Source organism: Phalacrocorax aristotelis, chromosome 1 (genome assembly GCF_949628215.1).
Source record: "Phalacrocorax aristotelis chromosome 1, bGulAri2.1, whole genome shotgun sequence".
In the NCBI taxonomy this organism is placed as follows: domain Eukaryota; kingdom Metazoa; phylum Chordata; class Aves; order Suliformes; family Phalacrocoracidae; genus Phalacrocorax; species Phalacrocorax aristotelis.
In genome coordinates, this window is record NC_134276.1 from 125106237 (window position 1) to 125127869 (window position 21633).

General features: G+C 40.9%; 2 protein-coding genes across 7 annotated transcripts in view; one reads left to right on the forward strand and one right to left on the reverse strand.

The window, feature by feature from the left end:
• The window catches only part of CMSS1 (cms1 ribosomal small subunit homolog), a 255582-nt gene that overhangs the window by 110332 nt on the left and 123617 nt on the right, over positions 1 to 21633 (forward strand). The window lies entirely within an intron of this gene.
• Positions 1 to 21633, reverse strand: part of FILIP1L (filamin A interacting protein 1 like) — a 217751-nt gene that overhangs the window by 108476 nt on the left and 87642 nt on the right. For all 3 annotated transcript variants that reach the window (XM_075105287.1, XM_075105298.1, XM_075105277.1), the window contains exon 3: positions 11823 to 11911. The gene's annotated coding sequence lies outside the window, so the exon portion shown is untranslated. The remainder of the gene's footprint in view (positions 1 to 11822; positions 11912 to 21633) is intronic.

The following is a 21633-nucleotide window of genomic DNA, read 5'->3' on the forward strand; positions in this document are numbered from 1 at the left end:
ACATCGAGTTGGTGGAGCGTGTCCAGAGACAGGCCATGAAGCTGGTGAAGGGTCTAGAGAGTAAGTCTTACGAGGAGAGGTTGAGGGAACTGGGGTTGTTTAGCCTGAAGAAAGGGAGGCTGGTGGGGAGACCTCATTGCTCTCTACAACTACCTGAAAGGAGGTGAGGTTGTAGTGAGGTGACTGTTAGTCTCTTCTCCTAAATAATGAATGACAGGATGAGAGGAAATGGCCTCAAGTTGCACCAGGGGAGGTTTATATTGGATATTAGGAAAAATTTCTTTACCGAAAGGGTTATCAAGCACTGGAACAGGCTGCCCAGAGAAGTGGTTGAGTCAGCATCCCTGGAGGTATTTAAGAGACATGTAGATGTGGTGCGTAGGGACATGGTTTAGTGGTGGGCTTGTCAGTGCTATGTTTACAGTTGGGCTTGATGATCTTAATGGTCTTTTCCAACCTAAATGATCCTATGATTCTATGACATCCTTAAAATTGTTTTCAAAACATAAGTCAGGTTGATGGAATCTCTTTTCTAGTGAAGAGTCCTTAGCTTTGTGCAACCGTGGAAGTGATGACAGTCAGAGGAGCGCTGTGAGAATGTTTTCAATTGCCTTTATCTTTCGGTGCTCTCTGCAGTATAGTATGGCTTAGGCAATGGTTGTGGTAAGAGGCAATTAAATTGATGTAAAGACCAAGTTGATTTGACATGTTTTTTAACCAAGTGTTTATTAGTTGAAATAATCTTGGGCGTTTTTTGGCATAATTTATGTTTGAGTGGGAACTTGACTCATTGTCAGAAGTCTGTGTGTATTTGAGCATGTTAAGCTGACGTTACCAAATAGAACCGTGGGAGGCTTTTGGCTTGTGTTTATGGAGCATAAACCAAAGCTCCTACCTTGCTGCCTCAAGAGCCACAAAAATGTTAACAGACGTCAGAGATGCAAGAAAAAAATGTATTCCTTATAGCCTGTCAACTTGCCAGTACTAGCATTTTCTTTGGGTTACCTTCCACTATTTTGTTCCTTCTAGTTTTACGTATCAGAAGGGATGAGACTTTCTCTTCATTCCTTTGGAAATTATTTTGCAGCCCTCATAAGACTTTGTGAAGCTTTTGCATCATTTGTATTTCCTACTACTTAGATTTCCAAAGGAGAACCTTCACCCGAACTGTCAGGGGTTGCCTTTCTGTTAGGTTTGGTAAAATGAGTCAGGCTTCCTTCTTCCTGCTGTCTGCTTTTGTTCAGCTGAGTGAACCAGTGAACATTTGCATGCCTCAAACTACAAGTGTTTTAGGATAGCTATTGTGATACTGTCTGCTGAAGGGTGCTGTGAGCATTTTAAATCAACCTGCATGTATCAGGTGAAGTAGTTGTTAGAGTTTCTTTTATTATATTTTCTTTTGGTTCTGTCAGACTGGATTTTCTGCAACAAAGTTTGGTGTCTTTCCTAACCAGTTTCCCTTGTTCTCCTCTCCCTGACTCTTTTCCCCCCTAACAGTAAGGTGTTTCATCCTAAGCCTTACAACAGGGATATGAAAAGGCCCCAATTATAGGCACTTAAAACTAGATCAAGATGAAGTCAGTGATTCATCAGTAAGTAAAAGCTAAAATTAATAATTTAAACTGCTTGTAAGATGGGACAATTTTTCCCCCACTTAATCAAAATTAATTTGTCCCTAAAGAACATGTTGCTTGAATCTCAACAGCTAGGTGCCAACCTGTACTGAACTCAAGGCAAGCTGATTTGAGTTGTTTGAGCCTGCAGCAATATATGGTAGCTTTTCCAAATGTTTCAAAACCCAAAATGCTTTGGGCCTGTTATAATTCAATTAGTTCCCTGTATTCTTTTTTAATTAATTAATTATACATATGAAAAACAGTAAATATATATTTACCCTAATCATGAGAGCTATGGAAAAAGAAGGAAATTGAGGGCAACCGAAAACCAAATGTAAACAATAGTATACATATTTCAATTTTTGGCTTTAGGAAATATTTTCTTGATTCCTAAGATTTAGTAAGTCTCGTTTGTCCTCTGAAGCAGGGGATGTAAGCTAATAGAAACTGCAAGTCATTGACTTAGTGGGTGCCTCCTTATGCTAAAACAACAAAGATAGGATTATGGATAAATGTATAATTCTCAAAAGTTGGCTCTTTTAGATTTCTGGAGCTGAAAAGGTAGGAAGGTTTTGATCCTTGCACGAGGCTTCTCAAACAATTTATTTCTAAATGTATTTTTAAAATCTGTTCAGAAATTCAGGCTAGAAGAAGGCATCTGACAACTTAAAAATGCTGGGTAGACGTTCTGGGAGTCTTACGCTTTACATTCCCTATTACCTGTGTTCTCTGCTAGCTTCCTTGTAGATCTTGCTCCTTCATCACGTAATTGCAGAAATATATTATTTTCATCTTAGAAGAGGAGGGTGGGGAAAGGTCTATGAAAATGGACAATTTTGGAAGAAGGGGCAGATAAGAAAAGAAGAATACAGAGACCTCGTTAGGTCTTGCAGGGAGAAAATTAGGCAAGCAAAATCCCAGATGGAACTCAACCTAGCCACTGCTGTAAGGGATAACAAAAAATGTTTTTACAAATATATCAACAAAAAAAAGAGAATCAAAGAGAATCTCCATTGTCTATCTGATGCAGAGGGGAACACTGCAACTGAGGATCAGGAAAAGGCTGAGGTACTAAATGCCTACTTTGTCTCAGTCTATAACAGTAAGACCAGTTATCCCAAGGGTGTTTAGCCCCTGGAGCCGGAAGGCAGGGACGGATCACAGAATAAACCCCCCATAATCCAGGAGGAAGTAGTTGACAACCTGATGCTCCACCTGGACACTTACAAGTCTGTGGGGCCGGATGGGATCCACCCGAGAGTACTGAGGGAGCTGGCAGAGGAGCTCGTCAAGCCACACTCTGTTTACCAGCAGTCCTGGTTTACAGGGGAGGTCCCAGGTGACTGGAGGCTTGCCAATGTGACGCCCCTCTACAAGAAGGGCCAGGAAGAGGATCTGGGGAACTACAGGCTTGTCAGCCTGACCTTGGCACCAGGGAAGGTTACGGAGTGGTTGGTCTTGAGTGAGCTCACCAAGCATGTGCAGGACAACCAGGGGATCAGGCCCAGTCCGCATGGGTTTAGGAAAGCTAAGCAGATCCTGCTTAACTAACCTGATCTCCTTCTATGACAAGGTGACCTGCTTAGTAGATGAGGGAAAGGCTGTGGATGTTGCCTACCTGGACTTTAGTGAAGCCTTTGACACTGTCTCCTACAGCATTCTCCTGGAGAAGCTGGTGGCTCATGGCTTGGAGGGGTGTACTCTTCACTGGGTAAAAAACCCGGCTGGATGGCCAGGCCCAGAGAGTTGTGGTGAACAGAGCTAAATCCAGTTGGCGGCTGGTCACAAGTGGTGTTCCCCATGGCTCAGTGTTGAGGCCAGTTCTGTTGAATATCTTTATCAATGATCTGGATGAAGGGAATCGAGTGCACCCTCAGTAAGTTTGCAGACAACACCAAGTTGCGTGGGAGTGTTGTTCTGCTCGAGGGTAGGAAGGCTCTACAGAGGGACCTGAACAGGCTGGACCAATAGGCTGAGGCCAACTCTATGAGGTTCAGCAAGGCAAGTGCCTGGTCCTGCGCTTTGGTCACAACCACCCCATGCAATGCTACAGGCTTGGGGAAGAGTGGCTGGAAAGCTGCCTGGCGGAGAAGGCCCTGGGGGTGGGTTGGTCAACACCTGGCTGAACGTGAGCCAGCAGTATGCCCAGGCTGCTAAGGCGGCCAACAGCATCCTGGCTTGTGTCAGGAATAGTGTGGCCAGCAGAAGTAGTGAAGTGGTCGTGCCCCTGCACTCAGCACTGGTGAGGCCGCACCTTGAATATTGTGTTCAGTTTTGGGCCCCTTCACTACAGGAAGGACATCGAGTTGGTGGAGCGTGTCCAGAGACAGGCCATGAAGCTGGTGAAGGGTCTAGAGAGTAAGTCTTACGAGGAGAGGTTGAGGGAACTGGGGTTGTTTAGCCTGAAGAAAGGGAGGCTGGTGGGGAGACCTCATTGCTCTCTACAACTACCTGAAAGGAGGTGAGGTTGTAGTGAGGTGACTGTTAGTCTCTTCTCCTAAATAATGAATGACAGGATGAGAGGAAATGGCCTCAAGTTGCACCAGGGGAGGTTTATATTGGATATTAGGAAAAATTTCTTTACCGAAAGGGTTATCAAGCACTGGAACAGGCTGCCCAGAGAAGTGGTTGAGTCAGCATCCCTGGAGGTATTTAAGAGACATGTAGATGTGGTGCGTAGGGACATGGTTTAGTGGTGGGCTTGTCAGTGCTATGTTTACAGTTGGGCTTGATGATCTTAATGGTCTTTTCCAACCTAAATGATCCTATGATTCTATGACATCCTTAAAATTGTTTTCAAAACATAAGTCAGGTTGATGGAATCTCTTTTCTAGTGAAGAGTCCTTAGCTTTGTGCAACCGTGGAAGTGATGACAGTCAGAGGAGCGCTGTGAGAATGTTTTCAATTGCCTTTATCTTTCGGTGCTCTCTGCAGTATAGTATGGCTTAGGCAATGGTTGTGGTAAGAGGCAATTAAATTGATGTAAAGACCAAGTTGATTTGACATGTTTTTTAACCAAGTGTTTATTAGTTGAAATAATCTTGGGCGTTTTTTGGCATAATTTATGTTTGAGTGGGAACTTGACTCATTGTCAGAAGTCTGTGTGTATTTGAGCATGTTAAGCTGACGTTACCAAATAGAACCGTGGGAGGCTTTTGGCTTGTGTTTATGGAGCATAAACCAAAGCTCCTACCTTGCTGCCTCAAGAGCCACAAAAATGTTAACAGACGTCAGAGATGCAAGAAAAAAATGTATTCCTTATAGCCTGTCAACTTGCCAGTACTAGCATTTTCTTTGGGTTACCTTCCACTATTTTGTTCCTTCTAGTTTTACGTATCAGAAGGGATGAGACTTTCTCTTCATTCCTTTGGAAATTATTTTGCAGCCCTCATAAGACTTTGTGAAGCTTTTGCATCATTTGTATTTCCTACTACTTAGATTTCCAAAGGAGAACCTTCACCCGAACTGTCAGGGGTTGCCTTTCTGTTAGGTTTGGTAAAATGAGTCAGGCTTCCTTCTTCCTGCTGTCTGCTTTTGTTCAGCTGAGTGAACCAGTGAACATTTGCATGCCTCAAACTACAAGTGTTTTAGGATAGCTATTGTGATACTGTCTGCTGAAGGGTGCTGTGAGCATTTTAAATCAACCTGCATGTATCAGGTGAAGTAGTTGTTAGAGTTTCTTTTATTATATTTTCTTTTGGTTCTGTCAGACTGGATTTTCTGCAACAAAGTTTGGTGTCTTTCCTAACCAGTTTCCCTTGTTCTCCTCTCCCTGACTCTTTTCCCCCCTAACAGTAAGGTGTTTCATCCTAAGCCTTACAACAGGGATATGAAAAGGCCCCAATTATAGGCACTTAAAACTAGATCAAGATGAAGTCAGTGATTCATCAGTAAGTAAAAGCTAAAATTAATAATTTAAACTGCTTGTAAGATGGGACAATTTTTCCCCCACTTAATCAAAATTAATTTGTCCCTAAAGAACATGTTGCTTGAATCTCAACAGCTAGGTGCCAACCTGTACTGAACTCAAGGCAAGCTGATTTGAGTTGTTTGAGCCTGCAGCAATATATGGTAGCTTTTCCAAATGTTTCAAAACCCAAAATGCTTTGGGCCTGTTATAATTCAATTAGTTCCCTGTATTCTTTTTTAATTAATTAATTATACATATGAAAAACAGTAAATATATATTTACCCTAATCATGAGAGCTATGGAAAAAGAAGGAAATTGAGGGCAACCGAAAACCAAATGTAAACAATAGTATACATATTTCAATTTTTGGCTTTAGGAAATATTTTCTTGATTCCTAAGATTTAGTAAGTCTCGTTTGTCCTCTGAAGCAGGGGATGTAAGCTAATAGAAACTGCAAGTCATTGACTTAGTGGGTGCCTCCTTATGCTAAAACAACAGATAGGATTATGGATAAATGTATAATTCTCAAAAGTTGGCTCTTTTAGATTTCTGGAGCTGAAAAGGTAGGAAGGTTTTGATCCTTGCACGAGGCTTCTCAAACAATTTATTTCTAAATGTATTTTTAAAATCTGTTCAGAAATTCAGGCTAGAAGAAGGCATCTGACAACTTAAAAATGCTGGGTAGACGTTCTGGGAGTCTTACGCTTTACATTCCCTATTACCTGTGTTCTCTGCTAGCTTCCTTGTAGATCTTGCTCCTTCATCACGTAATTGCAGAAATATATTATTTTCATCTTAGAAGAGGAGGGTGGGGAAAGGTCTATGAAAATGGACAATTTTGGAAGAAGGGGCAGATAAGAAAAGAAGAATACAGAGACCTCGTTAGGTCTTGCAGGGAGAAAATTAGGCAAGCAAAATCCCAGATGGAACTCAACCTAGCCACTGCTGTAAGGGATAACAAAAAATGTTTTTACAAATATATCAACAAAAAAAAGAGAATCAAAGAGAATCTCCATTGTCTATCTGATGCAGAGGGGAACACTGCAACTGAGGATCAGGAAAAGGCTGAGGTACTAAATGCCTACTTTGTCTCAGTCTATAACAGTAAGACCAGTTATCCCAAGGGTGTTTAGCCCCTGGAGCCGGAAGGCAGGGACGGATCACAGAATAAACCCCCCATAATCCAGGAGGAAGTAGTTGACAACCTGATGCTCCACCTGGACACTTACAAGTCTGTGGGGCCGGATGGGATCCACCCGAGAGTACTGAGGGAGCTGGCAGAGGAGCTCGTCAAGCCACACTCTGTTTACCAGCAGTCCTGGTTTACAGGGGAGGTCCCAGGTGACTGGAGGCTTGCCAATGTGACGCCCCTCTACAAGAAGGGCCAGGAAGAGGATCTGGGGAACTACAGGCTTGTCAGCCTGACCTTGGCACCAGGGAAGGTTACGGAGTGGTTGGTCTTGAGTGAGCTCACCAAGCATGTGCAGGACAACCAGGGGATCAGGCCCAGTCCGCATGGGTTTAGGAAAGCTAAGCAGATCCTGCTTAACTAACCTGATCTCCTTCTATGACAAGGTGACCTGCTTAGTAGATGAGGGAAAGGCTGTGGATGTTGCCTACCTGGACTTTAGTGAAGCCTTTGACACTGTCTCCTACAGCATTCTCCTGGAGAAGCTGGTGGCTCATGGCTTGGAGGGGTGTACTCTTCACTGGGTAAAAAACCCGGCTGGATGGCCAGGCCCAGAGAGTTGTGGTGAACAGAGCTAAATCCAGTTGGCGGCTGGTCACAAGTGGTGTTCCCCATGGCTCAGTGTTGAGGCCAGTTCTGTTGAATATCTTTATCAATGATCTGGATGAAGGGAATCGAGTGCACCCTCAGTAAGTTTGCAGACAACACCAAGTTGCGTGGGAGTGTTGTTCTGCTCGAGGGTAGGAAGGCTCTACAGAGGGACCTGAACAGGCTGGACCAATAGGCTGAGGCCAACTCTATGAGGTTCAGCAAGGCAAGTGCCTGGTCCTGCGCTTTGGTCACAACCACCCCATGCAATGCTACAGGCTTGGGGAAGAGTGGCTGGAAAGCTGCCTGGCGGAGAAGGCCCTGGGGGTGGGTTGGTCAACACCTGGCTGAACGTGAGCCAGCAGTATGCCCAGGCTGCTAAGGCGGCCAACAGCATCCTGGCTTGTGTCAGGAATAGTGTGGCCAGCAGAAGTAGTGAAGTGGTCGTGCCCCTGCACTCAGCACTGGTGAGGCCGCACCTTGAATATTGTGTTCAGTTTTGGGCCCCTTCACTACAGGAAGGACATCGAGTTGGTGGAGCGTGTCCAGAGACAGGCCATGAAGCTGGTGAAGGGTCTAGAGAGTAAGTCTTACGAGGAGAGGTTGAGGGAACTGGGGTTGTTTAGCCTGAAGAAAGGGAGGCTGGTGGGGAGACCTCATTGCTCTCTACAACTACCTGAAAGGAGGTGAGGTTGTAGTGAGGTGACAGTTGGTCTCTTCTCCCAGGTCACTAGCGATAGAACGAGAGGAAGCACCTTCAAGTTTTGTCAGGGGAGGTTTATATTGGATATTAGGAAAAATCTCTTTACTGAAAAAGTGGTCAGACATTGGAATAGGCTTCCCAGAGAGGTGGTATAGGTGCATCCCTGGACGTACTTAAGACGTATAGATGTGGCCCTTCAGGGCATGGTTTAGGAGGCATGGTGGTATTGGTTTTGTGGTTGGATGTGATGATCCTAGGTCTTTTCCAACCTTAATGATTTTATGATTTTTGCCTAGTTCTTAGCTGAGCTTTGTCAACTCATGTACCTTCTTGTGGCAGAGATACTGATTGTGGTCAGCTGCCAGAAATAGCTGAATACAGTGTCAGTCCTTATTTTCTCTTTTGCTTTCCACAAAGTTTAACTGATTTTTTTTTTTGTCAGAAAATTGTTCTGTCCATTAAAATATTGACTTAAAATGTATGTAATGATCAGTTCATTCAAAAATTCTTGGTTGGAAACAGCCATTTTTCCTTGGTCAACTCCATATGTCTCTTCCCTGCCCTAAAAAGCGTACTTTAAAATTTAGTCAAAAATACACAAAATAAAAACCCAGTCCTATTAATGTGATGCTATATAATGATACCAGCTCAAAGGAAGCATACCGTAGCCATCTTGCTAATTATCTGTGGCCGTAGACCTTTAAATATAGTATCCTAACATGCTGTATGCATCTGATGTTCTTGTTTTGGGGGGAGAAAAACCCAACTTGCCCCTTCTCACCTCTGTTACACGAAGTTCAGCTTTTAGGCCTTTTCCATTAGTTGTCCATAACTACAGAATCATGGGATTTTGTAAAGGAGCTACTTGTTTGGTATAGCTGGTTATCAGGCTTTAACTCATCCAAAAAGCCAGACTGTCCTTTGCCAGGGGCAAACAGGACTTTGAGGCAACCTGTAGTTCGGCACTGTGACCCAGCTAGTTTGAAAGAAAGGTGGCAGGAAGAGGTCTTCTACTGACAACGATAATGCCAGGTTGATGTTGAAAATTTCTTTAGCTTAGAGCCACATAATATTTATTACAGCATATCTCGGTACAGTGTTATGAGGCTATAATTTGATTCTTGAACCAGCTGAAGTGGTTGGAAATTGCTTACTTTTGCATTTGTCTTTGTGTTATGCTTGTTTTCTACTGTAGCCAAAATTGAGCTTATTTCTTGTGTGTTGTCGTGCTTCTCAGCCTTTACCTTGAGTTATTGTACACAGTAAGGTACACAGTGGCAACTGCTTTTTGAAAAGTTGCCATTTGGAAGGAAGCACAGAGGGTTACCCAGCAGACCTGTACGCACATGCATAATATGTTACATGTGGATACGCCCTACCTCAGGTGGGGACAGAAGCAGCCAAAGGCATACAGAGATTTTTTGCAAGACAGAATGACTTGTGTGAAAGAGGGTTTTTCTAATTTTTTTTTTTTTAATTGAGTTTGGAAATGCTTTCTTAGATCTGGTGTGCACTCTGAAGTGTTACAGTATGATAACAGAGGAGCTAAGTTGCTTGCTGGCAAAACCCTGCAAAACGTGACCAGTACGCAGCCTAAGGAGGAGCGCTGCTCTTCTAAAACAATGCCAACCTTAATATTGTAACTAACAAAATCATCACAGTATCCTTGAAACAAGATGTAAACTAGATTCACTGTACAAAAAGTGGGAGGATGTGTGCGACACCTGTGAACACATAGTGAAAAAGGAAAGCTGTGGAAAGCGCATCTTACCAGGACATTTGTGCCACATGATCAGTCTCTTTGTCTCTCATCAGTCTCGTAACTGCGCCCTTTTAAAACATACTCTGCACTCCCAATTGCTGTTCTCTCACAGCCTCTTCTGGTGCCTGAGTTGGAGAGACTGTGGTGTGGCGCAGAGCTGTTCTCGTCTCCTCAGCAGCTTTTACACAGTGTGTCAAAAAGCAACAAAAAAACTTTGGTTTGGTGATGTGGTAAGTCTGTATCATCTTAAAGCTTCTCAAATGGAAACAGTGGCCTTGCAGTTCAGCGAACTGATTTGGAGTAAATTTACACCATAAGTGGAACTTCCTACTCTATTAAAAAAAAATTAACACGTTAACTTTTATACAAGCACAGCTTGTCTGCCAGATATCTTCAGTCTGCATCCTTCTGGCTCTGTCTGTCCTCCCACAGCCAATATAACATGGGTGCAAATTTTGGCTCATTTAATGGAAATATGGGCATGATTGATATAGATCAAATTTTTGCTTCTGAAAGATTCATTCATACACAGAGCTCATGTTAGCGATTGTGTGAATACAGCTTCATAAATGAGTTTAAAAGGTTTCTGACAGTCAGCCTGACCTGAGACAGCTAATTTGAAGACATCAGGAAGTTTTCTGAAGGTGTTGGGGGTGGAAGTTTGTTGTGCCACATTATAACTAAGTTCTGTGCAAATTCAGAGTACTCTTCGCTGCATATACAGGTTTAGTTCAACTTTATTGGTTCTGCTGAGGAACTGGATGGTTTTATTTACTGAGAGTCAGCCAAGTGTGTCTCTGTGGAAGAATGCTGATAAACTGTACTATTTTAAACCTGGGTGTCTGTCTCTGCTGTTTTTCAAGCACAGTGTCTCTCTCTTCTGCATAAACGATGTCATCTTGCCTCCTTAGCTCTGTTTGGGCTTGGCTGCTGCAAAGGCAGTAACGCTTCTCAGTTACACATCATGTGGCGCGTTCATGTTCTTTCTCATTTTTGCTCACCTGAAAAGCTTAGTCTTTTATTTCCCTCAGTTAAGCACTTTGAGACTGCTCAGTGGATGGCATCCTGTGCACCTTGAAAAGTCATTATTCTTCCAGTATTCCTGCAAGACTACAGTGTCTGTTTTGGTGAGGCAGTTAAGGAGTTAAAGGCTTGTGGAGTTTCAAAGAAATGCCCAACAGCTGCTGTAAAGTTTCCCTACAATCCTAGCTGACCTCATTCTTGTCGGAGAACAGTGATAATATCCAAAAACGGGTGCAAGACAGGAAGTGTTTCAGGAAGTTGTGTGTTTCACACAAAGACATCAGAAATGCGTTCTCTCCCAGGGCCACTTACTGTAAGATCCACATTAATTTAAATGGAATGGTGAAATACCAGAATGTGTTTACAGAAATGTTATTTTTGTCCAGAACAACCCCATTGCTTGTTGTTCTGGTGTGCAAATGGCAAAAGCAGATGAGTTAACCACTGTATGTATTTAATATAATGACACTGCTGGCTATATCAACCTATTTTCTAAACATCTGGAGTATTCACATACTTTTTTGATAGCTTTGTTTACCATTTTTAAGGTGGGGGGCTTTGACTTGATAAAATGGTGCAGGAGAAATATAAATCTACTTAAAGTAAATGTGAAAATGTGTTTTACATTCAAAGACTGATTTGATACCTAACAAGCTTTTCATTAACTTAATCAACAAAGAGAATTCTCTAGTAAGCAGAAAAAAATCGTCCATCCATCCCCCCCACCCCACCCCCCTTCTATGACTTAGAATTTAAAATAATTGGGTAGAGTAACGCCCACTATGTGGAGGAGGTGTGAGGGGAAGTCTTCCATATTTTTGCCAAGAAAGTAGTCATGGTTTGTTTTTTAAAATATTTGACAGTTTTTACTAACCAGTCTACCAAGCTACCTGAAAGAAAGTGTCCTATATGTACAGGTTCCTATTATTTTCATCTTGCTGAAAAATTCATACATGAGAATTGAGCTTATATTTCATTTATATTTTTCAGTACCACCCACTTAAAAACATGCAAGTAAAAATAATTCCTACCAGTGCAGAGCTCTTCCGCTTACAGTTTAGGGATATTTTCCCTAAATTTCCTTAGTTGTGTCCAGAACTATCTCTCTTGTAGTATGAATCTGCAATAAAATTCAAAAGTCCATTATGATTTTTTTTAACTAGCATAAGTAGATATTGCTTGAGAGATTTCTTTTGACTTCAGAGGTCCTTATTTTAGCATTAACTTGATAAATTTGTATAAGATAATTTATTAAGGGTTAGACTAGATCCAGTAAAGATTCTACCATTCAAAAAGTTGTACATGAATAATATGCTATTCTGATTAACTGTTATGAAGTCTAGCAGAGGCCTGTATGAAGATTAAAATAAAGCACTGCTATTTGATCTCCCATTTTTGTTTAATTTAAAGACTTGTTTCTTCTGTACTTTTTCCTGTGTTCTTCAGTTTCAAAAATATTCATTTGCGTAGGTAGGGAGTGAGTAAATTCTAGTTGCTAGAACATAGGGAATTTCATCTTTGGGAATTCACTGGTTCATGAAGTGATGTCACCGATCTCAAAAGACTCTCTGAAAAGTGTAGCCTGCAGCCAGGTGGCTATGGGAGGGGAAAGAATACCATGGTATTCATGTTGAGTGGTATACTAGGAATGGTTTGTCTTTCTTATGGAGATGTGACCAAGGAGCTCCGGTGAGATGCAAGAGGAGGTGAAGGTAGGCTACTGGGAGGAAGACCTGAGTGAAACTCAACTCAGCCCTGCCACGTGCTGACAAATGAAATTAGCATAATCTGTGGTTTTTAGAAGATGACCCAAGGATGTAACAGAAGAGAAAGGAAAGGAAAATGGGATTACTTGGACACAGGAAGACATTTTTTTATTTGCTGGTAGCAACTCATTTAATATACACACACAGTTGTTTCAAACTGAATTATGTTTTATGTTTGCCTGCTGTTTCTGGAAGTTATTGCCAAGAGTGAAAACCACATAATATATTTCTAGTATTAAACCATCTATTACTGATAGATAATGACAGAGTAAAGGGAGAAGGCACCAGTTAGTCTGGGTTAGCTCATGTGTTCTGGATAACTCTTTCTTGAACTCTTAGATTTCTAAACTACCAGGCTATGATGATTTCCCACTGCTTTTTGGATGTGATGAATTGTCTCCTCTCCCATATCAATGTCAGGTAATCTCAAGTACTCCTATGATAGTATTCCTCATACTTTTTCAGGTAATGTGCCCCTTGATCACTTTTCTGTTAGCTATTATAATAAGATAACAAATACCATAATGTCTGTAACAATAACAATACCTTTTAACAAAAGAAGCATTTTGGATTTATTAAAACTACAGGTGCCCTGTGTTCTCAAGTGGGTTTTTGTGTTTGTTTTTTTTTTCTTTTCTTTTTTTTTTTTCTTTTTAACAGTACAGGATCTAGATTTTGGATCTGTAGTTGCTTTCTGATTTAAGCTCCTAATTTTTGATGGTGAAGCATGGAATTTAGGCTCTAAAGTCAAGAAGGGCTAACGTTTTGAAAAACCTTCTGTAATTACTGAACAGTTACTGAGGAAGTCACAGAAGAGAGATAAAACCAGAATCCTGTTTTGCTAATTGTTGGTTAAAACAATTTGAATCTATTAGAAAGGTTTCTGTGAAGTGCTGTGTAAATACGCACCTTAAAAAATCATCTAGCAATGTAAGATATGGGAAAGGATGTCGGTCCATCGAACTGTGTCCTTGACTTTTCAAGGTGATTTATCACAAAGCATTTAATTAACACATTCAACTTGTTACAATAGAACAAGTTGAATGTGTTATTTAAGGTTCTCTTGTTTGTTTTTCTTCAAAGAATATTGGGTTAGTTTTGACTGCTAACAAGATGTATATAAGGAAATTCTGTGCTTAATCTTCAAAGAAGAGAAAAAATATATTTTCTGGATTTTCTGTATAGCAGAATTAGATGCTTTATGGTCTTTTTTTTTGTCTTTAGTCAGAGCGGGGAATGTTGAGACATCACTAGATGTGAATTGGTGCACTTGTTAAGACCAGTGAGTTGTCCAATATGCTAAATCCCCAAGAAAATGGCTGCAGGATCTCAGGGATTTCTTGCTGTAATTCAGTCCTTCAAGCAGGGAAAAGGAAACTTTTTACATAGCTTTCACAAATACTTAAGTGACATTCTGATAATGTAATGCTTCTTGACACATTGTCATAGTATTTCATTGAAGAACTAAATAGCTCTTTACTATTTCGAGTCACTCTTTGAGTAATAGTTTGTAGCAAGTTTAACTTTTGGCTTCCTATTGCTCTTCTGGCAACTGCAGAGGTCTGTTCCATTTCTCACCCCTGTCTAAAATGTGGTGGGTTTCTTTTCTGTACAGTTCTTAATTCCTGCCAAGTCCGTGACTGTCCCTTTTTGGTCTCAGTGTATCCTGGTCTTTCTCCTTCACCTCTAGGCATCCAGCTGAAGCACTCTTGTAGGCATTTACCTCACCAGCAAATATATAGAAGAATTTGACACCTGACTCGGTAATCTAAAAGAAACTAAAACCTAACTGTTGTGACTGTCCCCTTCAAAGGCTGTTCCACAGTGCACGTCTTACTGGTTAGAAAGATCTGTTTGAAAATCTGTGGATTTATTAGTGAAATGAATAGGACTTCTTAATTGATTTTTTTTTTCTTAATCATTGTAACTAAGGAATTGAGATTTTTTTTGAATTTGCATTTTAACCTTTGTGTTAGTGAGCTATTGAAGGTGCATAATTGAGAGAAGGCCTGGCATGGATGGGTGGAAGGTGTCAGTTTTGTGAGTAGTTACATGTGAATGTAAAAATGCTCAGAATCACAGCATACCGCTGTCTCTTGCACACTTGGAATGACACCTACATATGCATTAATAAACAAGGTGAAATATTGAAGTATATAGGGTGTGTGAAAGTCCTGCTTCCTAATAGTGGCAAAGGTAGGCAGTGTTTCGAAGGAGCAAGGCTGTATTTAAGATCATTAGACATGCCTTCCTTTAAATGACTTAGGTATTTCATCCCATTCATTCTGATGTTGTCATCTCTCTCCACATTTATACCCTGTTTATGTGCTCTTTTAATACTAGTTACACAAACTGCTGTTGACCAGAATTTTCTTACTGTAGTTTTACAATCACTTTAAGAAAACCATTTGCATTGCACTGGTGGCAGTTTGGTAGGAGTGTTTTGTGCTCTACTCTGTCCTGGGGCCTTCCATTAAGAAGATGCAGCTCAATGCTCCTGAGCCCATTTTGGCTCTGCTAAAAGGGGGTAGCGACACTGCCCTGCTTTGGTAGGGCACCCTTCTGATCAAGAGGTGAAAGAGCAGATAAAGCCTTCTTTTTAATGGTTCCAAGAGAACTTGAATGCAAACTGCGTAAAGGTCTGAAATCTCTGAAGGAGATCGAAGGCAATCCTGCTGGGATTTGATTCTGTGGCTGAGTCATTCCAGCCTGTTTTTTGACCCATTAATAAACCCTTGTCACACTACTGCTATTGCCTTTTGTTATAGTCATTACATTCCTCTGGAGTCTCAATAACTATTGTCTGGTTTGTTTCTTTGTTTTTGTTTTTCCTCACTAGGGATAGGTTTTTAAGTTGGCAGAAGGCATCAAATTCAATTCCCACCACCAGAAAATTCTGTGCATTTGCATGGGGCATATAACAGCCGTGCAAGCTCTGCTGCATGCTCACCTGGGGGAAGTGCACCTTCCTGGGGGAGTTATTCAGGTCAATGAAGCTGGTGGAGGGTCTGGAGCACAAGTCTTATGATGAGAGGTTGAGGGAGCTGGGGTTGTTTAGCCTGGAGGAGGCTTGAGGGGAGACCTTATCGCTCTCTACAACTACCTGAAAGGAGGTTGTAGTGAGGTGGGTGTTGGTCTTTTCTCCCAAATAATGAGTGACAGGATGAGAGGAAATAGCTTCAAGCTGCGTTTGGGGAGATCTATATTGGATATTAGGAAAAATTTCTTCACTTAAAGAGTGGTCAGGCACTGGAACAGGCTGCCCCGAGAGGTGGTAAAGTCACCATCCCTGGAGCTGTTTAAAAGACACGTAGATGTGGCACTTCAGGGCATGGTGGTGTTGGGTTTGCGGTAGGACTTGATGATCCTAGAGGTCTTTTCCAACCTTAATGATTTTATGATTCTGTGATTCATACTGCATGTTCCCATTCCAGGAGCCTCGCTACAGAAGGTGTGCAGCATAAGTGGGTTGTGGGTGTTGCTCCTCCTTGCCTTTCTACAGCCCGTGCTGGTAAAGTGCATGTGTGTCTTACTTCCAAGCTGTGATCAAATTTTTGAGACCCTTTAGGATGTGGACACGGGAGGAAGCAGTGCCACAGAGCAAGGAATAGGTAAAGGCCTCTAAGGACCAGGCATGTGCTGTGGGATATTCAAGACTGGAAAGCTTTTTTCACCCTTCCATGTACATATAGAGGTGCACACACAGTCTCACCCCATGGGACAGATACCTTACGTATTTGAAATTTCTGGGAGCTTTGGCTTTCTGCTGAGTGTGTGTGGGTCATTTGGAACAGACTGATGGCTTTCTCAGAGAGGACAAAGGTCAGTTTAAAATTCTTAGGTGTACTACGTAATGCAAGCTATTGGCAGATTTGGAAGATATCCTTGAAGTCTTCAGTCAGGGAAGAAGGCCGTTTTTTCAAGAGAAAGCTTTGGATGCAGAGTGGGAAGAAGAATATTTGCTAGGTATGTCTGAAATGTGTTTTTTTTGAAAGTCGCTGCTAGATTAGGTGTAAACTGTGAGCCTGGTTTGTACTCCTGAGGGCAGGGGAAGATGGAATCTGTTTTTTATCAGAGTGCATATTTTCCCCAGGGTCTCATATACACTGTAGAATATGCAATAAGCTGTTGGCATTGTAATTCGAAATCTTTCCTCTGGTTGCACAAGTTCTTAAATTAATAAAGAACAAACCATTCTTCCCAAAATAAACCAAAGTTCTGAAACTCCCTTAACACCTTTGCTGAATGAAGCACAAACAGATCACTCCTACCAACCTACCATTTTCTGACAAACGCTGTTTATCTATGTAGGGACTCTTCTGAGAGATTTTCCACTGTTGCCCACAGTGTCTTTAGCTGACCTTCAGAAAACTGATGACAAAGGATGAGTAAGGCAGATTACTGCCTGTTTTGGATTTGGGATTGCTAGTGTTTTCCTGCATTTGACATTGAACAGCTATCAGGGATGAAACAGCTTTTTGCCTATCTTAAGTCGATGTTGGCTTTAAAGCAAGAAGCCAGGAAAGGGACATGTCTATTTAAATAAGTTGAGAAAACCGTCAGAATATCTTGATTTAAATTTTAATGAGAGATTTAGGCCTACTGTCATGGCACAACAGAGAGGCTGTCCAAATCGGTGTCAGAAGATAAGTGTTGTATTTTCTTTGTTATTTTGCATTCCACTAATATTATGATGTCTTGCCTTAACATTTTAGCTTAAAAATTGCTAATATTTTTAAAGTTACTTTTAATATTGAGAAAGGGATGCTATGAATCATCAGTAAGAACAAAACAATTAGCTGTTTTCAACTGAGGTAGCACATTTGGCTGCATGTGGGCTACCGATACCTATTGTAGTGGGTCAAAGGAGAAAAGGAGAAGATAAAATAGTTTTTTCTGACTTTGCTTTTCAATTTCTAGAGCTTTGCTTTATGATGGAAAGTAGACCAGCAACCCTGTGGTTTAAAGTCATGACGCTAAGAAATCAGTTTGGCAGTTCACAGGATTGACGCTGAGATAAAATGAGACGAAAGCGAGGGAAAAGGGAGTGTTCTATGGGAAGGAAACATTAAGAAAATAGGCAACCTGCTTAGGAAGACTTAAAAGCAGATGAAGTCATGAGAACCTGAACAAAACCCCATAAGCAGTGGGTTTCCATATTCTTAGAGAGACTTCAGCACACATTTGCTGTGGATGCTCTTCTGAGAATTGCTAATGTGAAATGGTCTTGTGGGCTTTTTTTAAAGCTGCTGCTGCCTGCACCCCTTTCATGTTTTGGGTGATAATTTTCTTTGCTTCAAGAAACTTAAAGATAATTTCATTCTGCTTTTGAAGTAGCCTACAGGGTTTTTCATTTGCTTCAAAGTGAATGGAAGTGATCTGCCCTTCCTTCAAATGACCATTACTTTTTTGAGATGTTTAAGGTCAAATAGTCATATACAATATTTTAAACAATAGCCACGTTTATTAAAGTGACTGCTGTCAGTCCAGAGTGAGGAATAATTTTTAAAAGAAATTGTGACATTTTACATTTTTTCTCTTGCCCCAGTGTTTTCACTTGTCCTTCTTAACTTAGTGGAGTAACAAAGATACCTGGCTGAGACATGAGTCTTTCCCAACAGTACACTTTGTACTGACTGTACAATTGATTCACAACTGTACACTGTAAAAGATGTTTAAAAACATATAGACTAATGTGGAAATTACGTAACTGTGATGAAAACTTCAAACGAAAGTCTGGGGGTTTTTTCCTCCTTGCTTTGTTTAGGTACGTGTTCGGGCTGGTTCTTCATCCGTGTGCTCTTGCATGTCCTTCATATTTGTACTCTCACTAACTGGTTCATCAGGAACTTTTAACAAAGTATGCGATCTCATGGTGGGAAGGTATCTTTTTTGGTTTTGGTTTTTCTTTTTCCTAGTTTTCTTGTTGTTCTAGGGTGTGGTTCGAATTCAAATGAAATCTAGGTTGGTCTCTCCTTTTTTGACTTGCCAAAGTGTTTCTTCTGTAGCATTGCTCTGCTCCCTGTAAATCAGACATTCTTCCTGGGCTGCGTCAGGTTGCTAATGACATGATTAATGCAGGAAGGGTAGAGAAGGATGACGTAGTGGCTCATGCAAAATTTACCTGAGAATTATCTGTAGCTCTCTACTGTTCAGTGTCTCTGTGAGTCATGGCCTGAAGCCCTGCCATTCCCTGTTCTTCAGCTGGGCAAGATCACACTTACCTCATCCTATGTATGCATTTCTCCCTTTCCTGCCAGATCTGATTAGAAGCACTTTTGTTTTAAACTCTTATGTTTATGAAACACTAAATAGCTTTTTACAGATAGCTGACCATAATGCTGAATGAAAAGCACCATTAGATACCTGTGGTCCGTGCAGCTTTAGAAACTTTCTCTGTCCTTACGTGAATTCTGATTTTTATCAACTAAATTCTTTTTTACGTTCATGGGTTTAGCAATGATAATATTATGACATTTAGTAAGCTTTGCAACAGGACCATGAGTCAGTTGCTGTCTGTCAGTAAAGCCTCCTGTTTCTTGTGTACTTGCACAGATATAAGCTTACAAAATAAAAATGGCAAGTTTGTGATGCTGTCTCCAGCTTTCAAAACTTCAAAAACTTGGGCTGCAGGTATAACTTCTCCCATCAAATTAGGTCCACCTGTTAATTCCTTAATGGAGTAGCTGGGAAATTGATCTTACTGATCAAGAAAATGTGTGAGCATGTTCTCTGATGTACTGTGAAGTCTTGGTCATTCCCTTGCTGTGGGCTGGCTGGACGGACCTCTTCTGTACCTGAAGATCGGTATTTCTTCTCCTATTTGTCTATGCATGTCTTTAACTACAGGTTTCCTGTAAAGTGTATTGATGTTTCCACTAAACTTGCTAGAAAGTATGCTGTCATATGCTCTCAAGTATCCCTTAGGAGACCAGAATGGAGACAATGCAGCATTTGCAAGAAACACTGATTATTTTTTCAAGATTCCTTTATTTTCTCTATAAAACTGTCATGAAGTCTTTGGCATCCTTCAGGAGTTCATCTTCCCTCAACTAAAACTGTCTTTTCTTTGTGTGTGCTGCTCAGTCTGAATTATCTTGTGTAAAAAGTGCTTAACGTTTAACAGTAGAAGGTTATGCTGAAAACAAGCTATCATTTTCCAGCCAGCTCATATCTCACAACCTGCCAAAGCCTATATCAGGAACACGATGTGTGGGAAAAAGTTCTAAAATGATAGACAGAAAAATGTCTTGTGGGAAACCTAAAATGCCATGAGACTCATTCTGTTAATAATGTTTTTACAAGCGCAGCATCACCCCCCTTACTTTTTTTGACATTTTCAAAAATGAAAGCTTGAGAGCATAACATTTGTGTAGAATGTAAACAACCTTGATACTTAGATAAGTGACATTTCTTGGAAATAACATTCGCTTAAGAAAAGAGAATGGTCAAAATGAATAATTAGCTAGAAAAAAACCCCAGCTTATTTCTGTAAGGCATACCTCTCGACGACTACTAACAAAGGCCATACTGATGCCTGAGATAGAATCTTATATGTGCTTTCTGATTAAATTTTGCAAACATGTCTTCAAGGAAACAAACTCATCCTATAATCTGCTAGTCTCAAAAGATGTACCAGATGAATAAATTCTTAATATGAACATATCATTGAAAAATCTTTTAAAACAAAAGCAACGTGCAGCACATTTTGTGTACATTGCAGTATATGCTGGTGGAGTTAATGATTATAATTAGACAGATGCCTGAATGGGGATGGCGAAAGTTCATGTCCAGCTTAATGTTGTCTGTATTTAATTTTGCTGCTTTTAAAGGAACTCTTCACATAAAAGGGTAACATAGATTTTATTCAGTAAGTCAGCGTTTATGTGCCTTTATGTCAGCTGTGTATCTAGAATCTGTCCTTCAGCTTGAGCAGTGAAATGGTATTTCTGGCTTTTGTTTTCTTCTGGCTAAATAGCCAGAGCCTTGGCTGTAGAACTGATTTTTTTGCTTTTCGTCTAAACCTCTCTTCTTTTGTGCTTTCAAGTAGAAAATGAATCAAACAAAGCTTAAATGTTTCTTTTTCAAAAGTGAAAGACACTGAGTGAAGTGAAGAAAGAAACTGTCTTTAAATAACTTCTGTAAAACCTGTACCTTCACTTCTCCTGCAGGTTTATGAGGCAGGACATCGCCCACCCTCCACTTCATGTCAAGTTGTAGTTGCCTCTTACTGCTCAAACCAGCAAACTCTGTGGACAGAGAGAGAGCTCCGACTGGTTCCTTGGCTCAGTTAGACTTGTAAGTCCAGAGGAAGCTCTGATTGAGGAAGGGGCCAAGAGGCAGGAAACAGATGTTAGCAGCAGTGTCCTGGCTCAGGTGGCACAATAACAAGTGTACCAAGCCAAAATAACTAAGTGGGTTAAATGGCCAGAACTATAGTTCATAGTCTTATTTATTGAGCCACTTAAATCTAGATTTACCTGATGATTAAAGTGACTTTTGGACATGCTTCTCTTTGGTTGGCATTTGTGGTTTGTCGTCAACCTTCAGACAGCTTGTCTGATAACACTGCAGATCACCATTTGTTTCTGTGTGCAGCTAGGTAGCTTTCTCCAAATGCTTTGTATTGTCTTTTTGGTACTTCAGTAGTTTTCATCTTGCATTTGGTCAAAGATCAACATGCACAGGGGGATGCAAAAGGCCAACATTAGAGTCCAGCATATTGAGAAGATGACCTGTGAAGTCTCCAAAACAGTGAAGATTTAGTATTTCATTTTTTCTGTGTATGCCTTTTGTCCTGTGACCTTTTCTGGTGTAAAAGATACCTGGGTACATTAGTGATACCAGGACCATAAGAAGCCTACAGCACACACTTTAAATCGTGTGTTGGCACCTTATCTTCCAGGGAGAGCGCACAGAAATGCTTCTTTGATTCTGCTTTCAGATTTTGCATGTTCTTGGTATCCATTCGTCAATTGAGCAATTTCTCATTACAATATACCAGAAGGATATGGGGAACCTTAGCATTAAAAAAAAAAACTAGAACAAGTGGAATTGAAAACTGTAATCTCGGGTG